This window comes from Elephantulus edwardii, unplaced genomic scaffold (assembly GCF_000299155.1).
Source record: "Elephantulus edwardii isolate Elephantulus edwardi_28Jun2011 unplaced genomic scaffold, EleEdw1.0 scaffold00044, whole genome shotgun sequence".
Taxonomy (NCBI): domain Eukaryota; kingdom Metazoa; phylum Chordata; class Mammalia; order Macroscelidea; family Macroscelididae; genus Elephantulus; species Elephantulus edwardii.
This window is the reverse complement of record NW_006399794.1, coordinates 6,649,987-6,663,447: the sequence shown is the minus strand read 5'-3', so window position 1 is coordinate 6,663,447 and position 13,461 is coordinate 6,649,987.

Here is a 13,461-nt window from a genome sequence, read left to right as displayed (position 1 = left end):
AGAAGGAGAATTGATGCCTTTGAGCTGTGGTGCTGGAGAAGAGTATTGAGAGTACCATGGACTGCTAGGAAAACAAACATTCATCCTGGAGAGGGTTAAACCGGATGGCTCTTTGGAGGCAAGTATTCTGAGACCCCGTCTAACATACTTTGGACATGTTGTAAGAAGAGACCAGTCCTTGGAAAAGGACATCATGCTGGGGAGGGTGGAGGGACAGCGCAGGAGGGGAAGGCCCTCTATGTGGTGGATTGATTCGGTGACTGGGGTTATGGGGATGGGAGTGTCAGAGACAGTGCGATTGGCACAAGGCAGAGCAGAGTTTAGGGCTGTTGTACAAAGCGACTTGACAGCACATAACAACAACAAGCAACAGACTTATGGTCAAATTTTGGTTCCTGTGGATTTTATTTTATTTTCTTCAGCTTCAGCTTGAACTTGCATATGAGTATTTGGTGGTCTGTTCCACAATCAGCACCTGGCCTGGTTTTCATAGCTGACACTGAGCTTCTCCAGAAATTCTTTCAACAGATATAATTTATTTGATTCCTATGCATACTATCAGGTGAAATGCATGTGTATAGCCTGCATTTGTGTTTTTTATAAAAGGATAATCATAGGGCTACACAATTTGATGGGTAGAGGGAGGGGTGGGTAAAGGAAATGGGAAAGATCTGGTGTGAAAAACAATGTATACAAACTTTATAAGCAAACTAGGGTAAAATAAAAATTCATTTTTTAAAAAAAGACTCACATTATGGTTAATGAATTATTGAGTGTAAAGTAATCTGATCCAAGTTACAGCCTTATAGAACATAAATTTGGTGGCCACTACATCAATTTAATTCACCTTTCACTGGGCTTGAGGAGCTATATAGGATAGGAAAGAAAAGAGAAAAAGGAAGGAAGCTCCGATGGCCCAGTGGCCAGAAGTTGCACTATAATCCCAGAGGTATGTGGTTGAAATCCACCAGATGCTCTGCTGGAGAAGGAGGGGCAATCTCCTCCTGTACTAGTCAGATCCGATTTGATAGGACACAGAAAGAATAATAAAAGAAAAGGAGGAAATATCATGTTGCCACTGTGGGATAAATATTTACATATATTATGTAATTTAAAGCATATATAAGCCCTTAGATATGTAACAAATATAGTGCTTATTCAAAACAATAAACTGATAACAATTTAAACAAACAAACAAAAAAGAATTGGTGTCTTTGAGCTGTGATGTTGGAGAAGAGCACTGAACATCCCATGGACCACCAAAAGAACAAACAAATATGTCTTGGAGAAAGTGCAGCCAGAGTGCTCCTTGAAGGCAAAGATAATAAAACATACTTCAGGCATGTTGCTAGAAGAGGTTATTCCTTGAAGAGGGACATCATGTCTGGGAAGATAGAGGGTCTGCAAAGGAGAGGAAGACCTTCGGTCAGGTGATTAACACAGTGACTGCCACAATGGGCTTTAGTGTATGGGGAAATGTGAGGATGGCACAAGTTAGGAGACAGGACATGGTTCTGATGTGTTGTTTATAGGGTCACTATGGGTCATACTCGACTTGATAGCAACTAACAAATATATCTAAATCTACACACACAAACACAATCCCTTTAATGTACTTGAAAGAGTCTTTTTATGGCATAATAATTAAGTGCTTAACTACTAGTTGAAAGGTTGGTGGTTCAAACTCATTTAGAGATGCCTCAGAAGATAGGTCTGGCAATCTGCTTTTGAAAGGTCGTAGCCTTAAAAATCTATAAATCAATTATATTCTGCACACATGGAATTGCTATAAACTATGGTTGCCTCAATAGCAACTGCTGCTATTGCTGTGTGCCATCAAGTCAAAATCGACTCATAGCTGACCCTCCAGTGGGTTTTCAAAGACAGTAAATGCATGGGAGGAGATATTCCACGTTTCTCCCATGGAGCAACTGGTAGATTTAAACCATGTGCCTTTGGGATTGAAAGCACTAACCTTTAGTTTAACAGTTCAATGTCTTTATTTATTTCCAGCTTCTCCTCTTTCATCTAGCCTTTATCTGTTGGCAGAGTTTATGACTGGGTGCTAGGCCTTCTTGGAACACTGTCCCCTGCAGTGCCTTCTACAGCTTTCAGGGTGTGTGATCGTCACTCCCTTGAGTTCTACACCAATATCTGCAGTTACTCACTTGGCATCTCTGCTTGGATGTCTCAATTATATATTAACTATTAAACATCAAAATTGAAATCTTGATATTTCATCCTAAGTCTTTGTTATCTTTGTCACCATAAGCAAGACACCCAATTCTGAATGCCAGAAATCTGAGAGTAAAGCAGAATTTCAATCAAGCTGGCAAAAGTGGGCAAAAAAAGAAAAAAGAAGCAATAACTAAAGTAAATAACACAAAATAAAGTGGAATAAGCAAAACTAAATATATGAGCATACTACATTAAATGTGCAGAGATTTAATTTCCCTATAAAAAGACAGATTGTCAGAGTTTGTTAAAAAAAAAACAACACAGAATACAACCAAATGCTGTTTACAAGCAACACTCCCAAAACAAGGTGACAAAAAAGACTGAAAATAAAGCAATGGGCAAAGCAGTGGATATAGAATAAAATAAACCAAAAACAGTAGTAAGAATTTAATTACTTAAAATCAGAAGTAAGTGGAATAGAAAAGAATTGAAAAATAATTAACAAGAAAATAAAACCAAAAGTTGTTTCTTTAGAAATACAAAGATGATGATTCTTCCAGAAAAAGTAGGTTAAGAAAAAAAATTAATACAATATTAGGTAGGAGGAAAGAAATCTATCACAGGTACAGAGAAAGATCAAAGAATCGTTATAATAATAAATTTAATCCTATGAAAAGAAATTTGAAAACCTAGAGGAAATGGATGATCTCCAAGCAAAGTAGAAAACTATAAAAGTTGAACATAGAAGAATAGGTCAATAAAAAGAAGAGATAGGAAAAGTATTGAAACTCTGCAATAAAATGTATGACACAAATCTATTTTTTTAAAAAACAGAGGAGCCTAAAGTTACTAAAACTATCCCAGAAAGAGGAAAATAGTTAGAAATCTTCTTGGTTTATTTTGTGAGCTAACCATTTTCTTGCTCCCTAAACATTATAAAGACTGAATTATAAGAAAGAGAAGAAATCAGAGACCATTTTAATATGAACATAAGAGCTAAAATAAAAATATTAGATAACTAGATTATTGATTATGCAAAGGCATTTGACTGTGTGGATAATAGCAAATTATAGTTAATATTGGGAAGAATGGAGATCCCAGAACACTTAATTATGCTCATACGAAATCTATACCTAGACCAAGAAGCTGTTGTCTGGATGGAACAAGGGAACACTGAATCGTTTAAAATCAGGAAAGGTGTGCGTCAGGTTGTATCAATTCTCCACACCTATTTAATCTGTATGCTGAGAAAATTAATCAAGAAGCTGCACTCTATGAAGAAGAAAGTGTTATTAAGATCAGAGGAAGACTGGACAACTGATGTTATGCAGATGACACAACCTTGCTTGGTGAAAATGAGGAGGACCTGAAACACTTATTACAGAAGATCAAAGACTACGGCCTTTAATATCAAGAAGACAAAAATCCTCACCACTGAATAGATAAGCAGCATCATGATAGATAGAGAAACGATTAAAATTATCAATATATTCACTAAGATGAAATTGGATTCACCATCAACACCTCTGGTACCAGCAGTCAGGATAAAAGGAGATATATCACATCTGGCATGTCCAAATTATAAAGGAGCAATGATGTCAGTTTGAAAACTAAGGTGCACCTGATTCAGACTATCAGCTTTTCCATCACTTGATATACAGCTGAGAGCTAGATAATGAATAAGGATGACAGAAAAAAGAATTAAAAAAAAACAAAACAAAAAAAAAAAGAATTTATGCCTTTGAGCTATTGGAGAAGAATACTAAATACCTCCTAGATTTCCAAAAGAACAAACAGATACGTCTTGGAGAGGCCAGAATGTTCTTTGAGGCGAGGATGACAAAACTTCATCTCATATACTTGGGGCATGTTAGGAGAGGTTTTTCCATGGAGAAGAACATCATGCTTGGTAAGGTGGAGGATCAGCAAGATCGCAGGCCATTGAAGAGATGGACTGACAGAGTGACTACAGCAAGGGGCTCAAGTGTATCAGAGGTTGTGTGGATGGCACAGAACAGGACAGGGTTCAGATCTATTGTTCATAGGGTTGCTATGAGTCTTTCTTGACTTGACAGCACCTAACAACAACAACAGATATGGGAAGAGCATAAAAAGAATAATATACCAAGGCAAAGGAGCATTGATTTTAGTACCACAGAAATGATTCAGCACCAGGAACTTTATCAACAAATATCAACACTACATCAACAAATAACCGGAACAAAATATGACTATAGTAACAGATGCTAAAAAGCCATTTGGTAATATTAGTTTCAAATTGCTGATTTAAAAAAATTATTTTTTAAAAAAGAGAAGAAAACGGCTTCTTTCTGTTATTTACTACTTAACAGAATCCAATAGCATATATATATATATAATGACTTTCTGGGGCTATTTTCATAAATTGGTAACAGGAAAGGATTTCCACTATCATATTTCCAACATTTTTTTTTAGATTTTTAAACTACTACAACTAATTAAATTTTTAAACTAATACCAAAAACTTAATGAAAGTATTTATATACAAACCATATGACTATATACAAAGAAAAATTTAATGAACCTTAGTTTAAAAGCGACTGGAATTAATTAGGTAATTAGTACAATAACTGTTACTGTTTCTCTCCCCAAAATGTGTTAAGTTGGCCATGACTCTCAGTCATATGTAATTGTCTTACGTTTTGTGATCTGATAGAACTACATTCTGTGATGTATGTTTTCTGGTGGTGTAGTCCCTAGAGAGTTGTGCTTGCAACCCAAAGGCTGCCCTTCTTTAAGTTCAAATTCACCAGTAGCTCTATGGGAGAAAGATGAGCAACCTCTTTCCATATAGTTTGTTGTTGTTGTTAGGTGTCATCAAGTTGAGTACAACTCATGGTGCTTTTATGAACAATAGATCTGAACCCTGTCCTATCCTGTACCAACCTCATAGTCTGTGATACACTCAAGCCCATTGCTGCAGTCACTGTGTCAGTCCACCTGGTTGAAGATTTTTCCTCTCCTTTGTTGTCTTCCCACCTTTCCAGAATAATGTCCTTCTCCAAAGACTAGTCTATCCTAGTATACATGGCCAAAGTATGTGACACGAAGCTTCGCCTCCAAGGAGCACTCTGGATGCACCTTCTCTAAGACATATCTATTTGTCCTTTTGATAGTCCATGAGATTTTCAGTACTCTTTTCTAACACCACAATTCAAAGGCAACAATTCTTCTTCTGTCATTCTTATTAATTGTCCCACAATTAATATTGTCCCACTATTAGCGGCATAATAAGTGATGAAGACTATATATAGTCTGAATCAAGTGCAATTTAGTCCTCAAATTAACATCATTGCTCCTTAGTTATCTGGAGTGTATATACAGTTTATAGTCTCAGACATACAGTAGAGGGTCTACTTTGAGACAAAACTGACTCAAGAGCAATGAGTGAGATGATACTAATGAGATAAGACTAGAAGTCATTTTATTAAGGAGATAAGATGTAAACTTCAGGAGTAAGTTGTGTTCCAGTTGCTCCCTTTTGAGATATAAAAGAGATTAAACAATAGGGCACAGATAGGAGGGATCTCAGTGCTACAAAGAAAAGAAGACCCAAGAGTAGAACACATTCTTTAGACATGGAAACACTGCACTGAGAACCTCCTAGACCCAGGGGAAAGCTGATGCCATGATATATGGAGATACCTAAGAAACAATGAACCTACAGATGTTGAAGGACAAAGATTTTCTCCTTGATCAGACATAAAAGAAAAAGCCTTCCTCTAAATATGTGTCCTTAATTTGAACTTTAGCCTCCAATATGCAGTGAAAGAATAAATTTCTATTTGTTAAAAAGGCCTACTTGTGCTATTTCTGTTACTATAGCATTAGATAACTAAGATAGTAACTAAACAGTTGTTGTTGTTGGGTGCTGAGTCAGAACTGACCCAAAGCTGACCCTCCAGTGGGTTTTCAGAGGCTGTAAATCACACAGGAGGAGATTGCAAATCCTTCTCCCAAAAGGCAGTTGGTGGATCAGAACCACATGCCTTGGGATTTTAGCGCAGCTTCTTACCACTAGACCACCAGAGCTCCCTGAGGTCTTATTATGTAGCTTTTATATAGAAATCTACCAAACACAAGTTTTTCCCAAACACAATGATATATTAGAAATGGAGATAAGAAAAAAAATCACACAATTTGCAATATTGATAAAACTATAAAATACAGATGGATAGTGACTTATACTGCATTGAAACAGATGAGGGAGAGAACTGTTTAAAAGTGATATATGATTGGGTATTATTGTTTTGACAAGAGTCCAGAATGAAGGCTGAAGAGTGGCATGGATGTGGGGTGGGGGGAGGGATTGCATAACAATGAAAGAGTTGTTCTTTTACTTTTCAAGGAGAAGAGTGAACTGGTGGGGAGCAGGTGGGCAGGGAGAAAAACACAACAGTGAATGAATGGAAACCCTAAGTCTCTGTAAACTTTCATTAAAATTAATAAGAAAAAGAAAAAATACAGATGGATCAGTTTAAAAGTAGCAACAGCTACCATGAAAGTGGTGGTCTTTAAAGAAAGCCACAAAATCATATGGTGAGCATATAAGAAGATCTATACATAGAGAAAGAAAATTATAATCAATAAAAGAAGAATCATAATACAAAGTCAATCCTTCAAATGAATACATAGGATGCAATTTCTATTAGAATTCAATTTTTTTAATAAAAGAACCACAAAATTTAATTTGAAATTTATTTGATAAATATATGAAAAGAAAGACTACTTTGTGTGGCAATTACGGCAGATATGTCAGAGATGGTGAGACTGGATAAGATAGGGCAGAGTTCAGAACTATTGTTCATAGGGCCGCTTTGAATTGTAGTCTACTCAATGACACATAATAACCACAAATACTACAAAACTGCCATAATCTAAACAGTATAGTGTAAGCTAGTGAGAGAGCAATAGATCATGGGAACTTCTTGTTCTGTGTGGTTGCATCAAGTATAACTCATAGTGACTCATATCTGAACTTTGGCCTCTCCTGCAGAATCCTCACAATCTCTGACCTGCTTCAGCCCATTGTTACAGTCACTGTGTCAATCTATCTTGTTGACGATCACCTTCTCTTTCTCTGACTCTCCACCTTTCCCAGCATGATGACTTTTTTCCAAGGACTGGGCCATCCTGAAAATATTCCCAAAATGTGTGAGATGAAGTTTCACCATTTTTGCTTCTAAAGAGCAGCTGATTGCACTTCCTCTAAGGCAGTCCACGGGTTATTCAGTATTCTTTGCCAATATCACTACTAAAAGGCATCAATGCCTCTTCTGTCATCCTGCTTCATTGGCCATCACCGAGATGTATCGTAAGCAACTAAAACATCACATTATGGCTTGGACCAGGCACACCTTAGTCTTTAAATGGAATTCTTTTCTGTTAAGTACTTAGGAGGGTCTCTGACTGCATCTTTTCCCAACACAACACACACCTTTTGACTTCTTCACTGCTGTTACTATAGGTCGTGAGTGTTGATCCAAGTAAAATGAATTTGTTGACAACTTCAATATATCATGAGAATTTTTGTTTTCTTGATGCTGAGATATCATGGTAACAGAGACCCAATGAATATGTAGAAAGAAATTTAATACATGATAAAAGTGGCATGTCAATTCATTAAGGAAAATGTTATTATTAAAATTATAAAATATTTTTTAAATTCTAAGAGAAAGATTAACATATTTGGATATGAAAAAATTTGGTGAAAGATATTTGCCAGAATCACAAAGGAAAAGGCACACCATATTTTATTTTTAAAGCTTAGATATAAAGATGCTAAAAGAGAAGAAAAAGGCAAATATTTACTGAAGAAATATTTTCAAACTCAATGCAACCTAGTGAGTAAGGTGGTGTGCTGTCATCCCAAAGGCAGGAAGTTCTAATACATCAATGGGAGAGATGAGTTATCTCCTTCCATGCAATTTATAGTCTCTGAAAAATCCACTAGAGAGCAAGATATGAGTAGGTTCTGACTTGAGGGCACAAAACATCTCATCATGCAAAAGTAAAATGGAAAACATATCATATATTCTCCTTCATTTAATGCTCACATAACTCTTAGAGTTACTGTGCTTGCTGTTTTTGTAAACAGTTACTCTATGAGGTGGATTGATTCAGTGACTGGGATAATTGGGATGGGAGTGTCAGAGACAGTGCGATTGGCACAGGACAGAGCGGAGTTTAGGGCTGTTGTACATAGGGTCGCTATGAGTCGCAGGCGACTCGACGGCACATAACAACAACCACATATACAAATAGTTTCTATAAATTATAAAGAAAAAAGACAAAATGCTAAAAGAAAGTTGGGAAAAGAGAGAGTATGAATAGGCCATTCAGAAAGGAGATTTGAATGACTAATAAAATGTTTACCTGCTGTAGTAGTTGGGGGATTGCATTAAAGGAAAATAGTTTTTTAATCCATCAGATTGGCAACTTTTTTTTTAAAGAGTAAAATGTTCAGGTCTGCTAAAAAAGTTGAGCAGTTGGGCATATTCATTTGTTGCTGAGCAAGTAATCTGGCATTATCTATTACAATTTGGGGCACACAGCCTGACACTATATATTAGAATTAAAAATGTACACACCTTTTGACCCAGAAACTCTCCCTTTGGGAATTCATCCTATGGGGGTATATCATCTCCATATAAAGATAGTACTATATTTTCAGCATTATTTCTGGTGGTAAAATTTGTAACTACCTGAACATCAACAAGGAATGAATGAATAAAATGTACAATCAGGCTGTAGAATATCATACAACTGTTTAAAACATGATTTTTACTATAGCAGCTAACTAACTTGCAAAGGATGTCTGGGATATATTGTTAAGCAAGAAAAGTAGGCTGCAGATAGCAAGTACTACCACTCTATTTAATGATGTCATTTAAAAGAAAAAAACCTGTTTAGGTGAACATGGAGAATAGATATGAAATAATTCCTGTTCAATTTGTCATCATTGGTGACTGTGTTGTTGTTGCTGATGTGAGGTGCCCTTGAGTCAACTCCAACTCATAGCAACCCAGAAGCAGAGTGAATCCCATGCCATCTCGTGATCTCTGCTGGGTTTCAGCCTGTTATTGCAGTCCCTGTGTCAATCTATCTCATGAAGCGTTTTCCGCTTATTCAATGACCCTCTACTTTTTCCAAACTTGATGTCTTTTCAAAGAACTAGCACCTCTTGATAGCACAGCTAAAGTACATGTGAGACAAAAATGTCAACATCCCTGCCTGTAAGAGGCACACTGGCGTTCTCGCTCTATCCCTGCCTTCCTCCCTCCCTCACCGTGTGTGTGTGTGTGTGTGTGTGTGTTTGTAGAAAAGCTACAAAATGACCAAGTAACAACAGTCTAGCCTCCAGGTTCCATTTGCAGCCTTGGTGACCTTTTAAAAATGCAAAGCATATTTTATCAAAGAACTCTAAACTCTGTATGACTTGCCCCATCATTTGTAAGCCGCCCATTTCACTCCACATGAACAGCCTCTCCAGATAAATCTCCATCAATGATATCCTTCCCTTCAGCCCTTTAGGCCCAACCTGTTGCCACTGAATCGATTCTGACTCATAGCAATCATGAACTGCCTAACAGGGTCTCTAAAGCTGGAGCTCAGGAGACCATAGGGTGTTGTGCTGCTAACTCAAAGGTGGTACCTCTCTGATGGTTTGAATCCACCAGTACCTCTGAGGGAGACAGACAGGCTAGCTCCTGTGCAAGTTTGTTGTTAATGTCCACCACGGTCAAGTTGGAATCAACTCACAGCTGACCCACTAAGTTTGCAGAGGCTATAATCATATGGAAAGAGGATTGTCCATTTTTCTCCCCTGGATCAACAGGTGGATTTGAATCGGTGGATTTGAACCATTTCCCTTTGGGTTGGTGGTGCAACTCCTTACTCTTAGGCCAACTGGAGGGTTAGCTATGAGTCAGTTTTAACTCAATAACAATTGGAGAGAATCTATGGAAAAAGATTATCTCATCTTGCTCCCAGAGGGTGACTGATGGACTTGAACCACCAACCTTTAGGATAGCAGCCTAGCATTTAACCATTGCACCACTAGGGCTCTCCTGCAGCTTACTGTCTGAACAGTCTATTTCAAGGCCTACAGGTATGCTGTTTCTTCTGCCTAGAATATTCATTTTCCCTTCTTCCTTTGGGCCTTGACTTGAGTCTGAGATTAAATGTCATTCCCTTCATCAAAGTGGCCTCTCCCCTCAACAATATTAGGTAAGATTTCTCCGTCAACAGCCTGGCAGGACTCTGTGTGCTTCTCTGTCATAGTTATTATCAAAATAATCTCCATAATTATACTAATACTTGTATAATTTTTTTGTGTGACTGGAATAAAAGAAAGATTATTAAGCTGTAAGTGTTCACATCTCTTCCTCCAGCCTCTGGTCCTAGTAAAGGGATGGCTGCAAAAAATGTCTAGCCTGTCTCTGAAATTCCCAGTCCTGTCCTCCCTCTCCTTGAACATACCACCTCATCCCATTTGGAAGACTTCACTTCCTGGCTCAAACTGTCCCTTCTGTCTTCTTTATCTAGGCAACTGGCTTGTTTTGAGATTTGACAATGGCTCAAGATAGAGCAGGGTTCAGAGCTGTTGTATATAAGATTGTTATGAGTCGCAAGTGACTCAAGGGCACATAACAGCAACAACAAACCCTCTGAGGTGCTGGTCTCAGGCAGCTAGAGTGAGGCTTAGCTGTTGCCAAGGACCATCCCAACCACCAAATAACTTTACTACTTCTTTCAACTTCCTCTCTTCAGAAGCCCTTGACATTCCCAAGAGTGTCTCCTGGGCCTACAAACACCTCAGCAACTAAACCTTGACCTGACCTGCAGCTCAGAATCAGCAAGTCCCCAGTCTGTGTGTTCTGTCTTCTCTCCCACCCTCCTAATCACCTGTCCACTGGGTGCTGGAGACCGGGAGCGATGCTGGGCTGGGTCTCCGAGGCCGGGTGTCCTCACGTGCTCCTGAGGCTGGTGCAAGTACAAAAGCTTCATGGGCTCCAACTGACTGGCCCGTGGAGCTGAACACTGTGACTCATTCCTGGGGAACAGACTGTTTCCCGACAAGCTCACCAGAGTGAACACACCCACATGCAGGTGGTCCCCTTGGAGCTACAACCGCATGTCCCAACAGCACACGCATCTCAGAAGCAGTCCTCCTTGATGCTGCCGGCAGGGGCCGAGGTATGTGGAGGTGGTGTTGGAAACACTCCTGCTTTCTCCCCCCAGTCTCTCTCTAGTAGGACTTTTCTGCCTAATAATAATAATAATAATAATAATAATAATAAAATGGGGTTCCTCTCACCTAGTGTCTAACCTGTCTCAGGGGCTTTACTAGCTTCCAAATGACACAGATTTATTTATTATTTTTTTTTAATAGTCCCTTCTTAGAAGCGCATTTTCCTTCACAGCTGCTGCTACCAAAGACTTCCCAGGACATTCCCAAGTCCGCCTTTGAGCCCTGTGTTCAGGCCACACCTTGGGGTGAGTCGAAGAGATGTCTCATTCCTATTTGAACTAGAGGTCACAGCAGGCCACCGCTTAGTGCCCAAGCCTGGCGAGGCACACTGGCCACCCACAATGTGGGGAACCCCGCCCAGAAGACAGACTGCAAATGCAAACCCTCAGATTCTGCAGGTGCAGCCTTGGGCCTTCTCAGACTTGGTGGCAATTTCTAAGGCTTGCGTTCTGATTTCAGTTCTAGACTCCAGGCAACTTTCACTTCCCCAGTGTGGCAAACTGTAGGTGGTGTCCCCTATGTTGTTCTCCCTGTCTCATTAGCACTTGGGGACCAGCCAGAGACAAATTTCCAGCTTCTTCTACAAATAGGTGTCATGGGAGGCAAAAGAGAAATAAGTCACTCTTATAAGGAAGCTACTTGTCAGGGGCTTCCTATATTTTTTCCTCCCCATAATTTGAAATATGAACATTCTAGTACTGAGATTTGACTTTACAGAGAAACTGCACAGATAAAAAGAAGCTGGATCGCTGTGGAGTAGTCCTGACAACCTGGATGCTTTGACGTACGTCTGTTATGACAGAGAGAGTTAAGTCACTGTTGTTTGGGATCTCTCTGTAATAGGAGCTTAAGTTTCCCCACTAATATACTAAGCGTCTATTTCTCTATCAATAAAGTGATCTTTGTAGTTTAAGTCAGAAGTTTTCAGTCCTTGGCTGTGTTTTGCCAGATCCCTGGTTTCTGAAAAGCTGCCTGAGATGGCAACCTCCGTCCCTCAGCATGGAGCTGAGCCCAGAGGTTCTACTCCCTCCATTCTTACTATGAGAAGTTCCGTTTGACTCACATACAGACCTGAGCTTGGGAGAGATGGAGAAGTATCCAAGTGCCTTACGTTTTGACTGAGGGCACAGCTGGCACAGGATATCAAGGGCAGGGAGATTGGGGTTGGCACCTCCCTCCTTTCTAAGGTTGCCTCACAATTTAAGACCTCCCTGGAGGAAGGTCAGTCAGATATTAATCCCACCCTTACCCTTGTCCATTTTGACCCAATTCCCCAACCTTAGAGCCTCTGTCACAGTCCATCCCTCACTCTCCTTTCCCCAGAACTTGAAGTTATGATCTAGATATAAAAGGTTAGGGGGCTGGTGCTTCCAAGTGCTACCCGACAGGTCCCCAGCTGAGTCCTCAGCCCAGCAGGTTAAAGCTAAGGTAGCCTTCACCCTAGCAGTGTGTCATGCCCCAGCAAGCTGTCGCAGCAACTCTTACGGCACTGTGATCATACATGAACTTGTGCCCACAGGGAAGCCTCCAGCCAAGTCTGAACCAGCTTGACCTTGAACATTTGCTTAAATGCAAACAAGAATTTGGGAGCTGGGAGCTCTTGGCCTAGAACTAAATGGCCTAGGAAAAACTTAGACCTTCAAAGTCCCAGTATAATCATCCAAGTGATAGAGATGGTCTGGACTTCCATTATTCCTTGCATTCCCTTTATATTAAGCAAATGGTCCCATGTGCCTTTTTTGACCAAGCCCCCTGCTGAGTGCCACGATGCCTGACCACTGTCTCAGACGACAATGAGATTATCTGTTTAGCATTGCCTGCCTTAGGGAGTACGTTCCCCATATGCATCACCCTATTCTTATGATTCCTGTGAGTGGTATTAGGTTCTCTACCCTAACAGCCTGCTGGACTCTGGAATGGACACTTGATTCAAGCTAGATCAATGGATCTTCACTATTAGAATTTTGGAGTTGGGGCTAAGAGAACCGGTT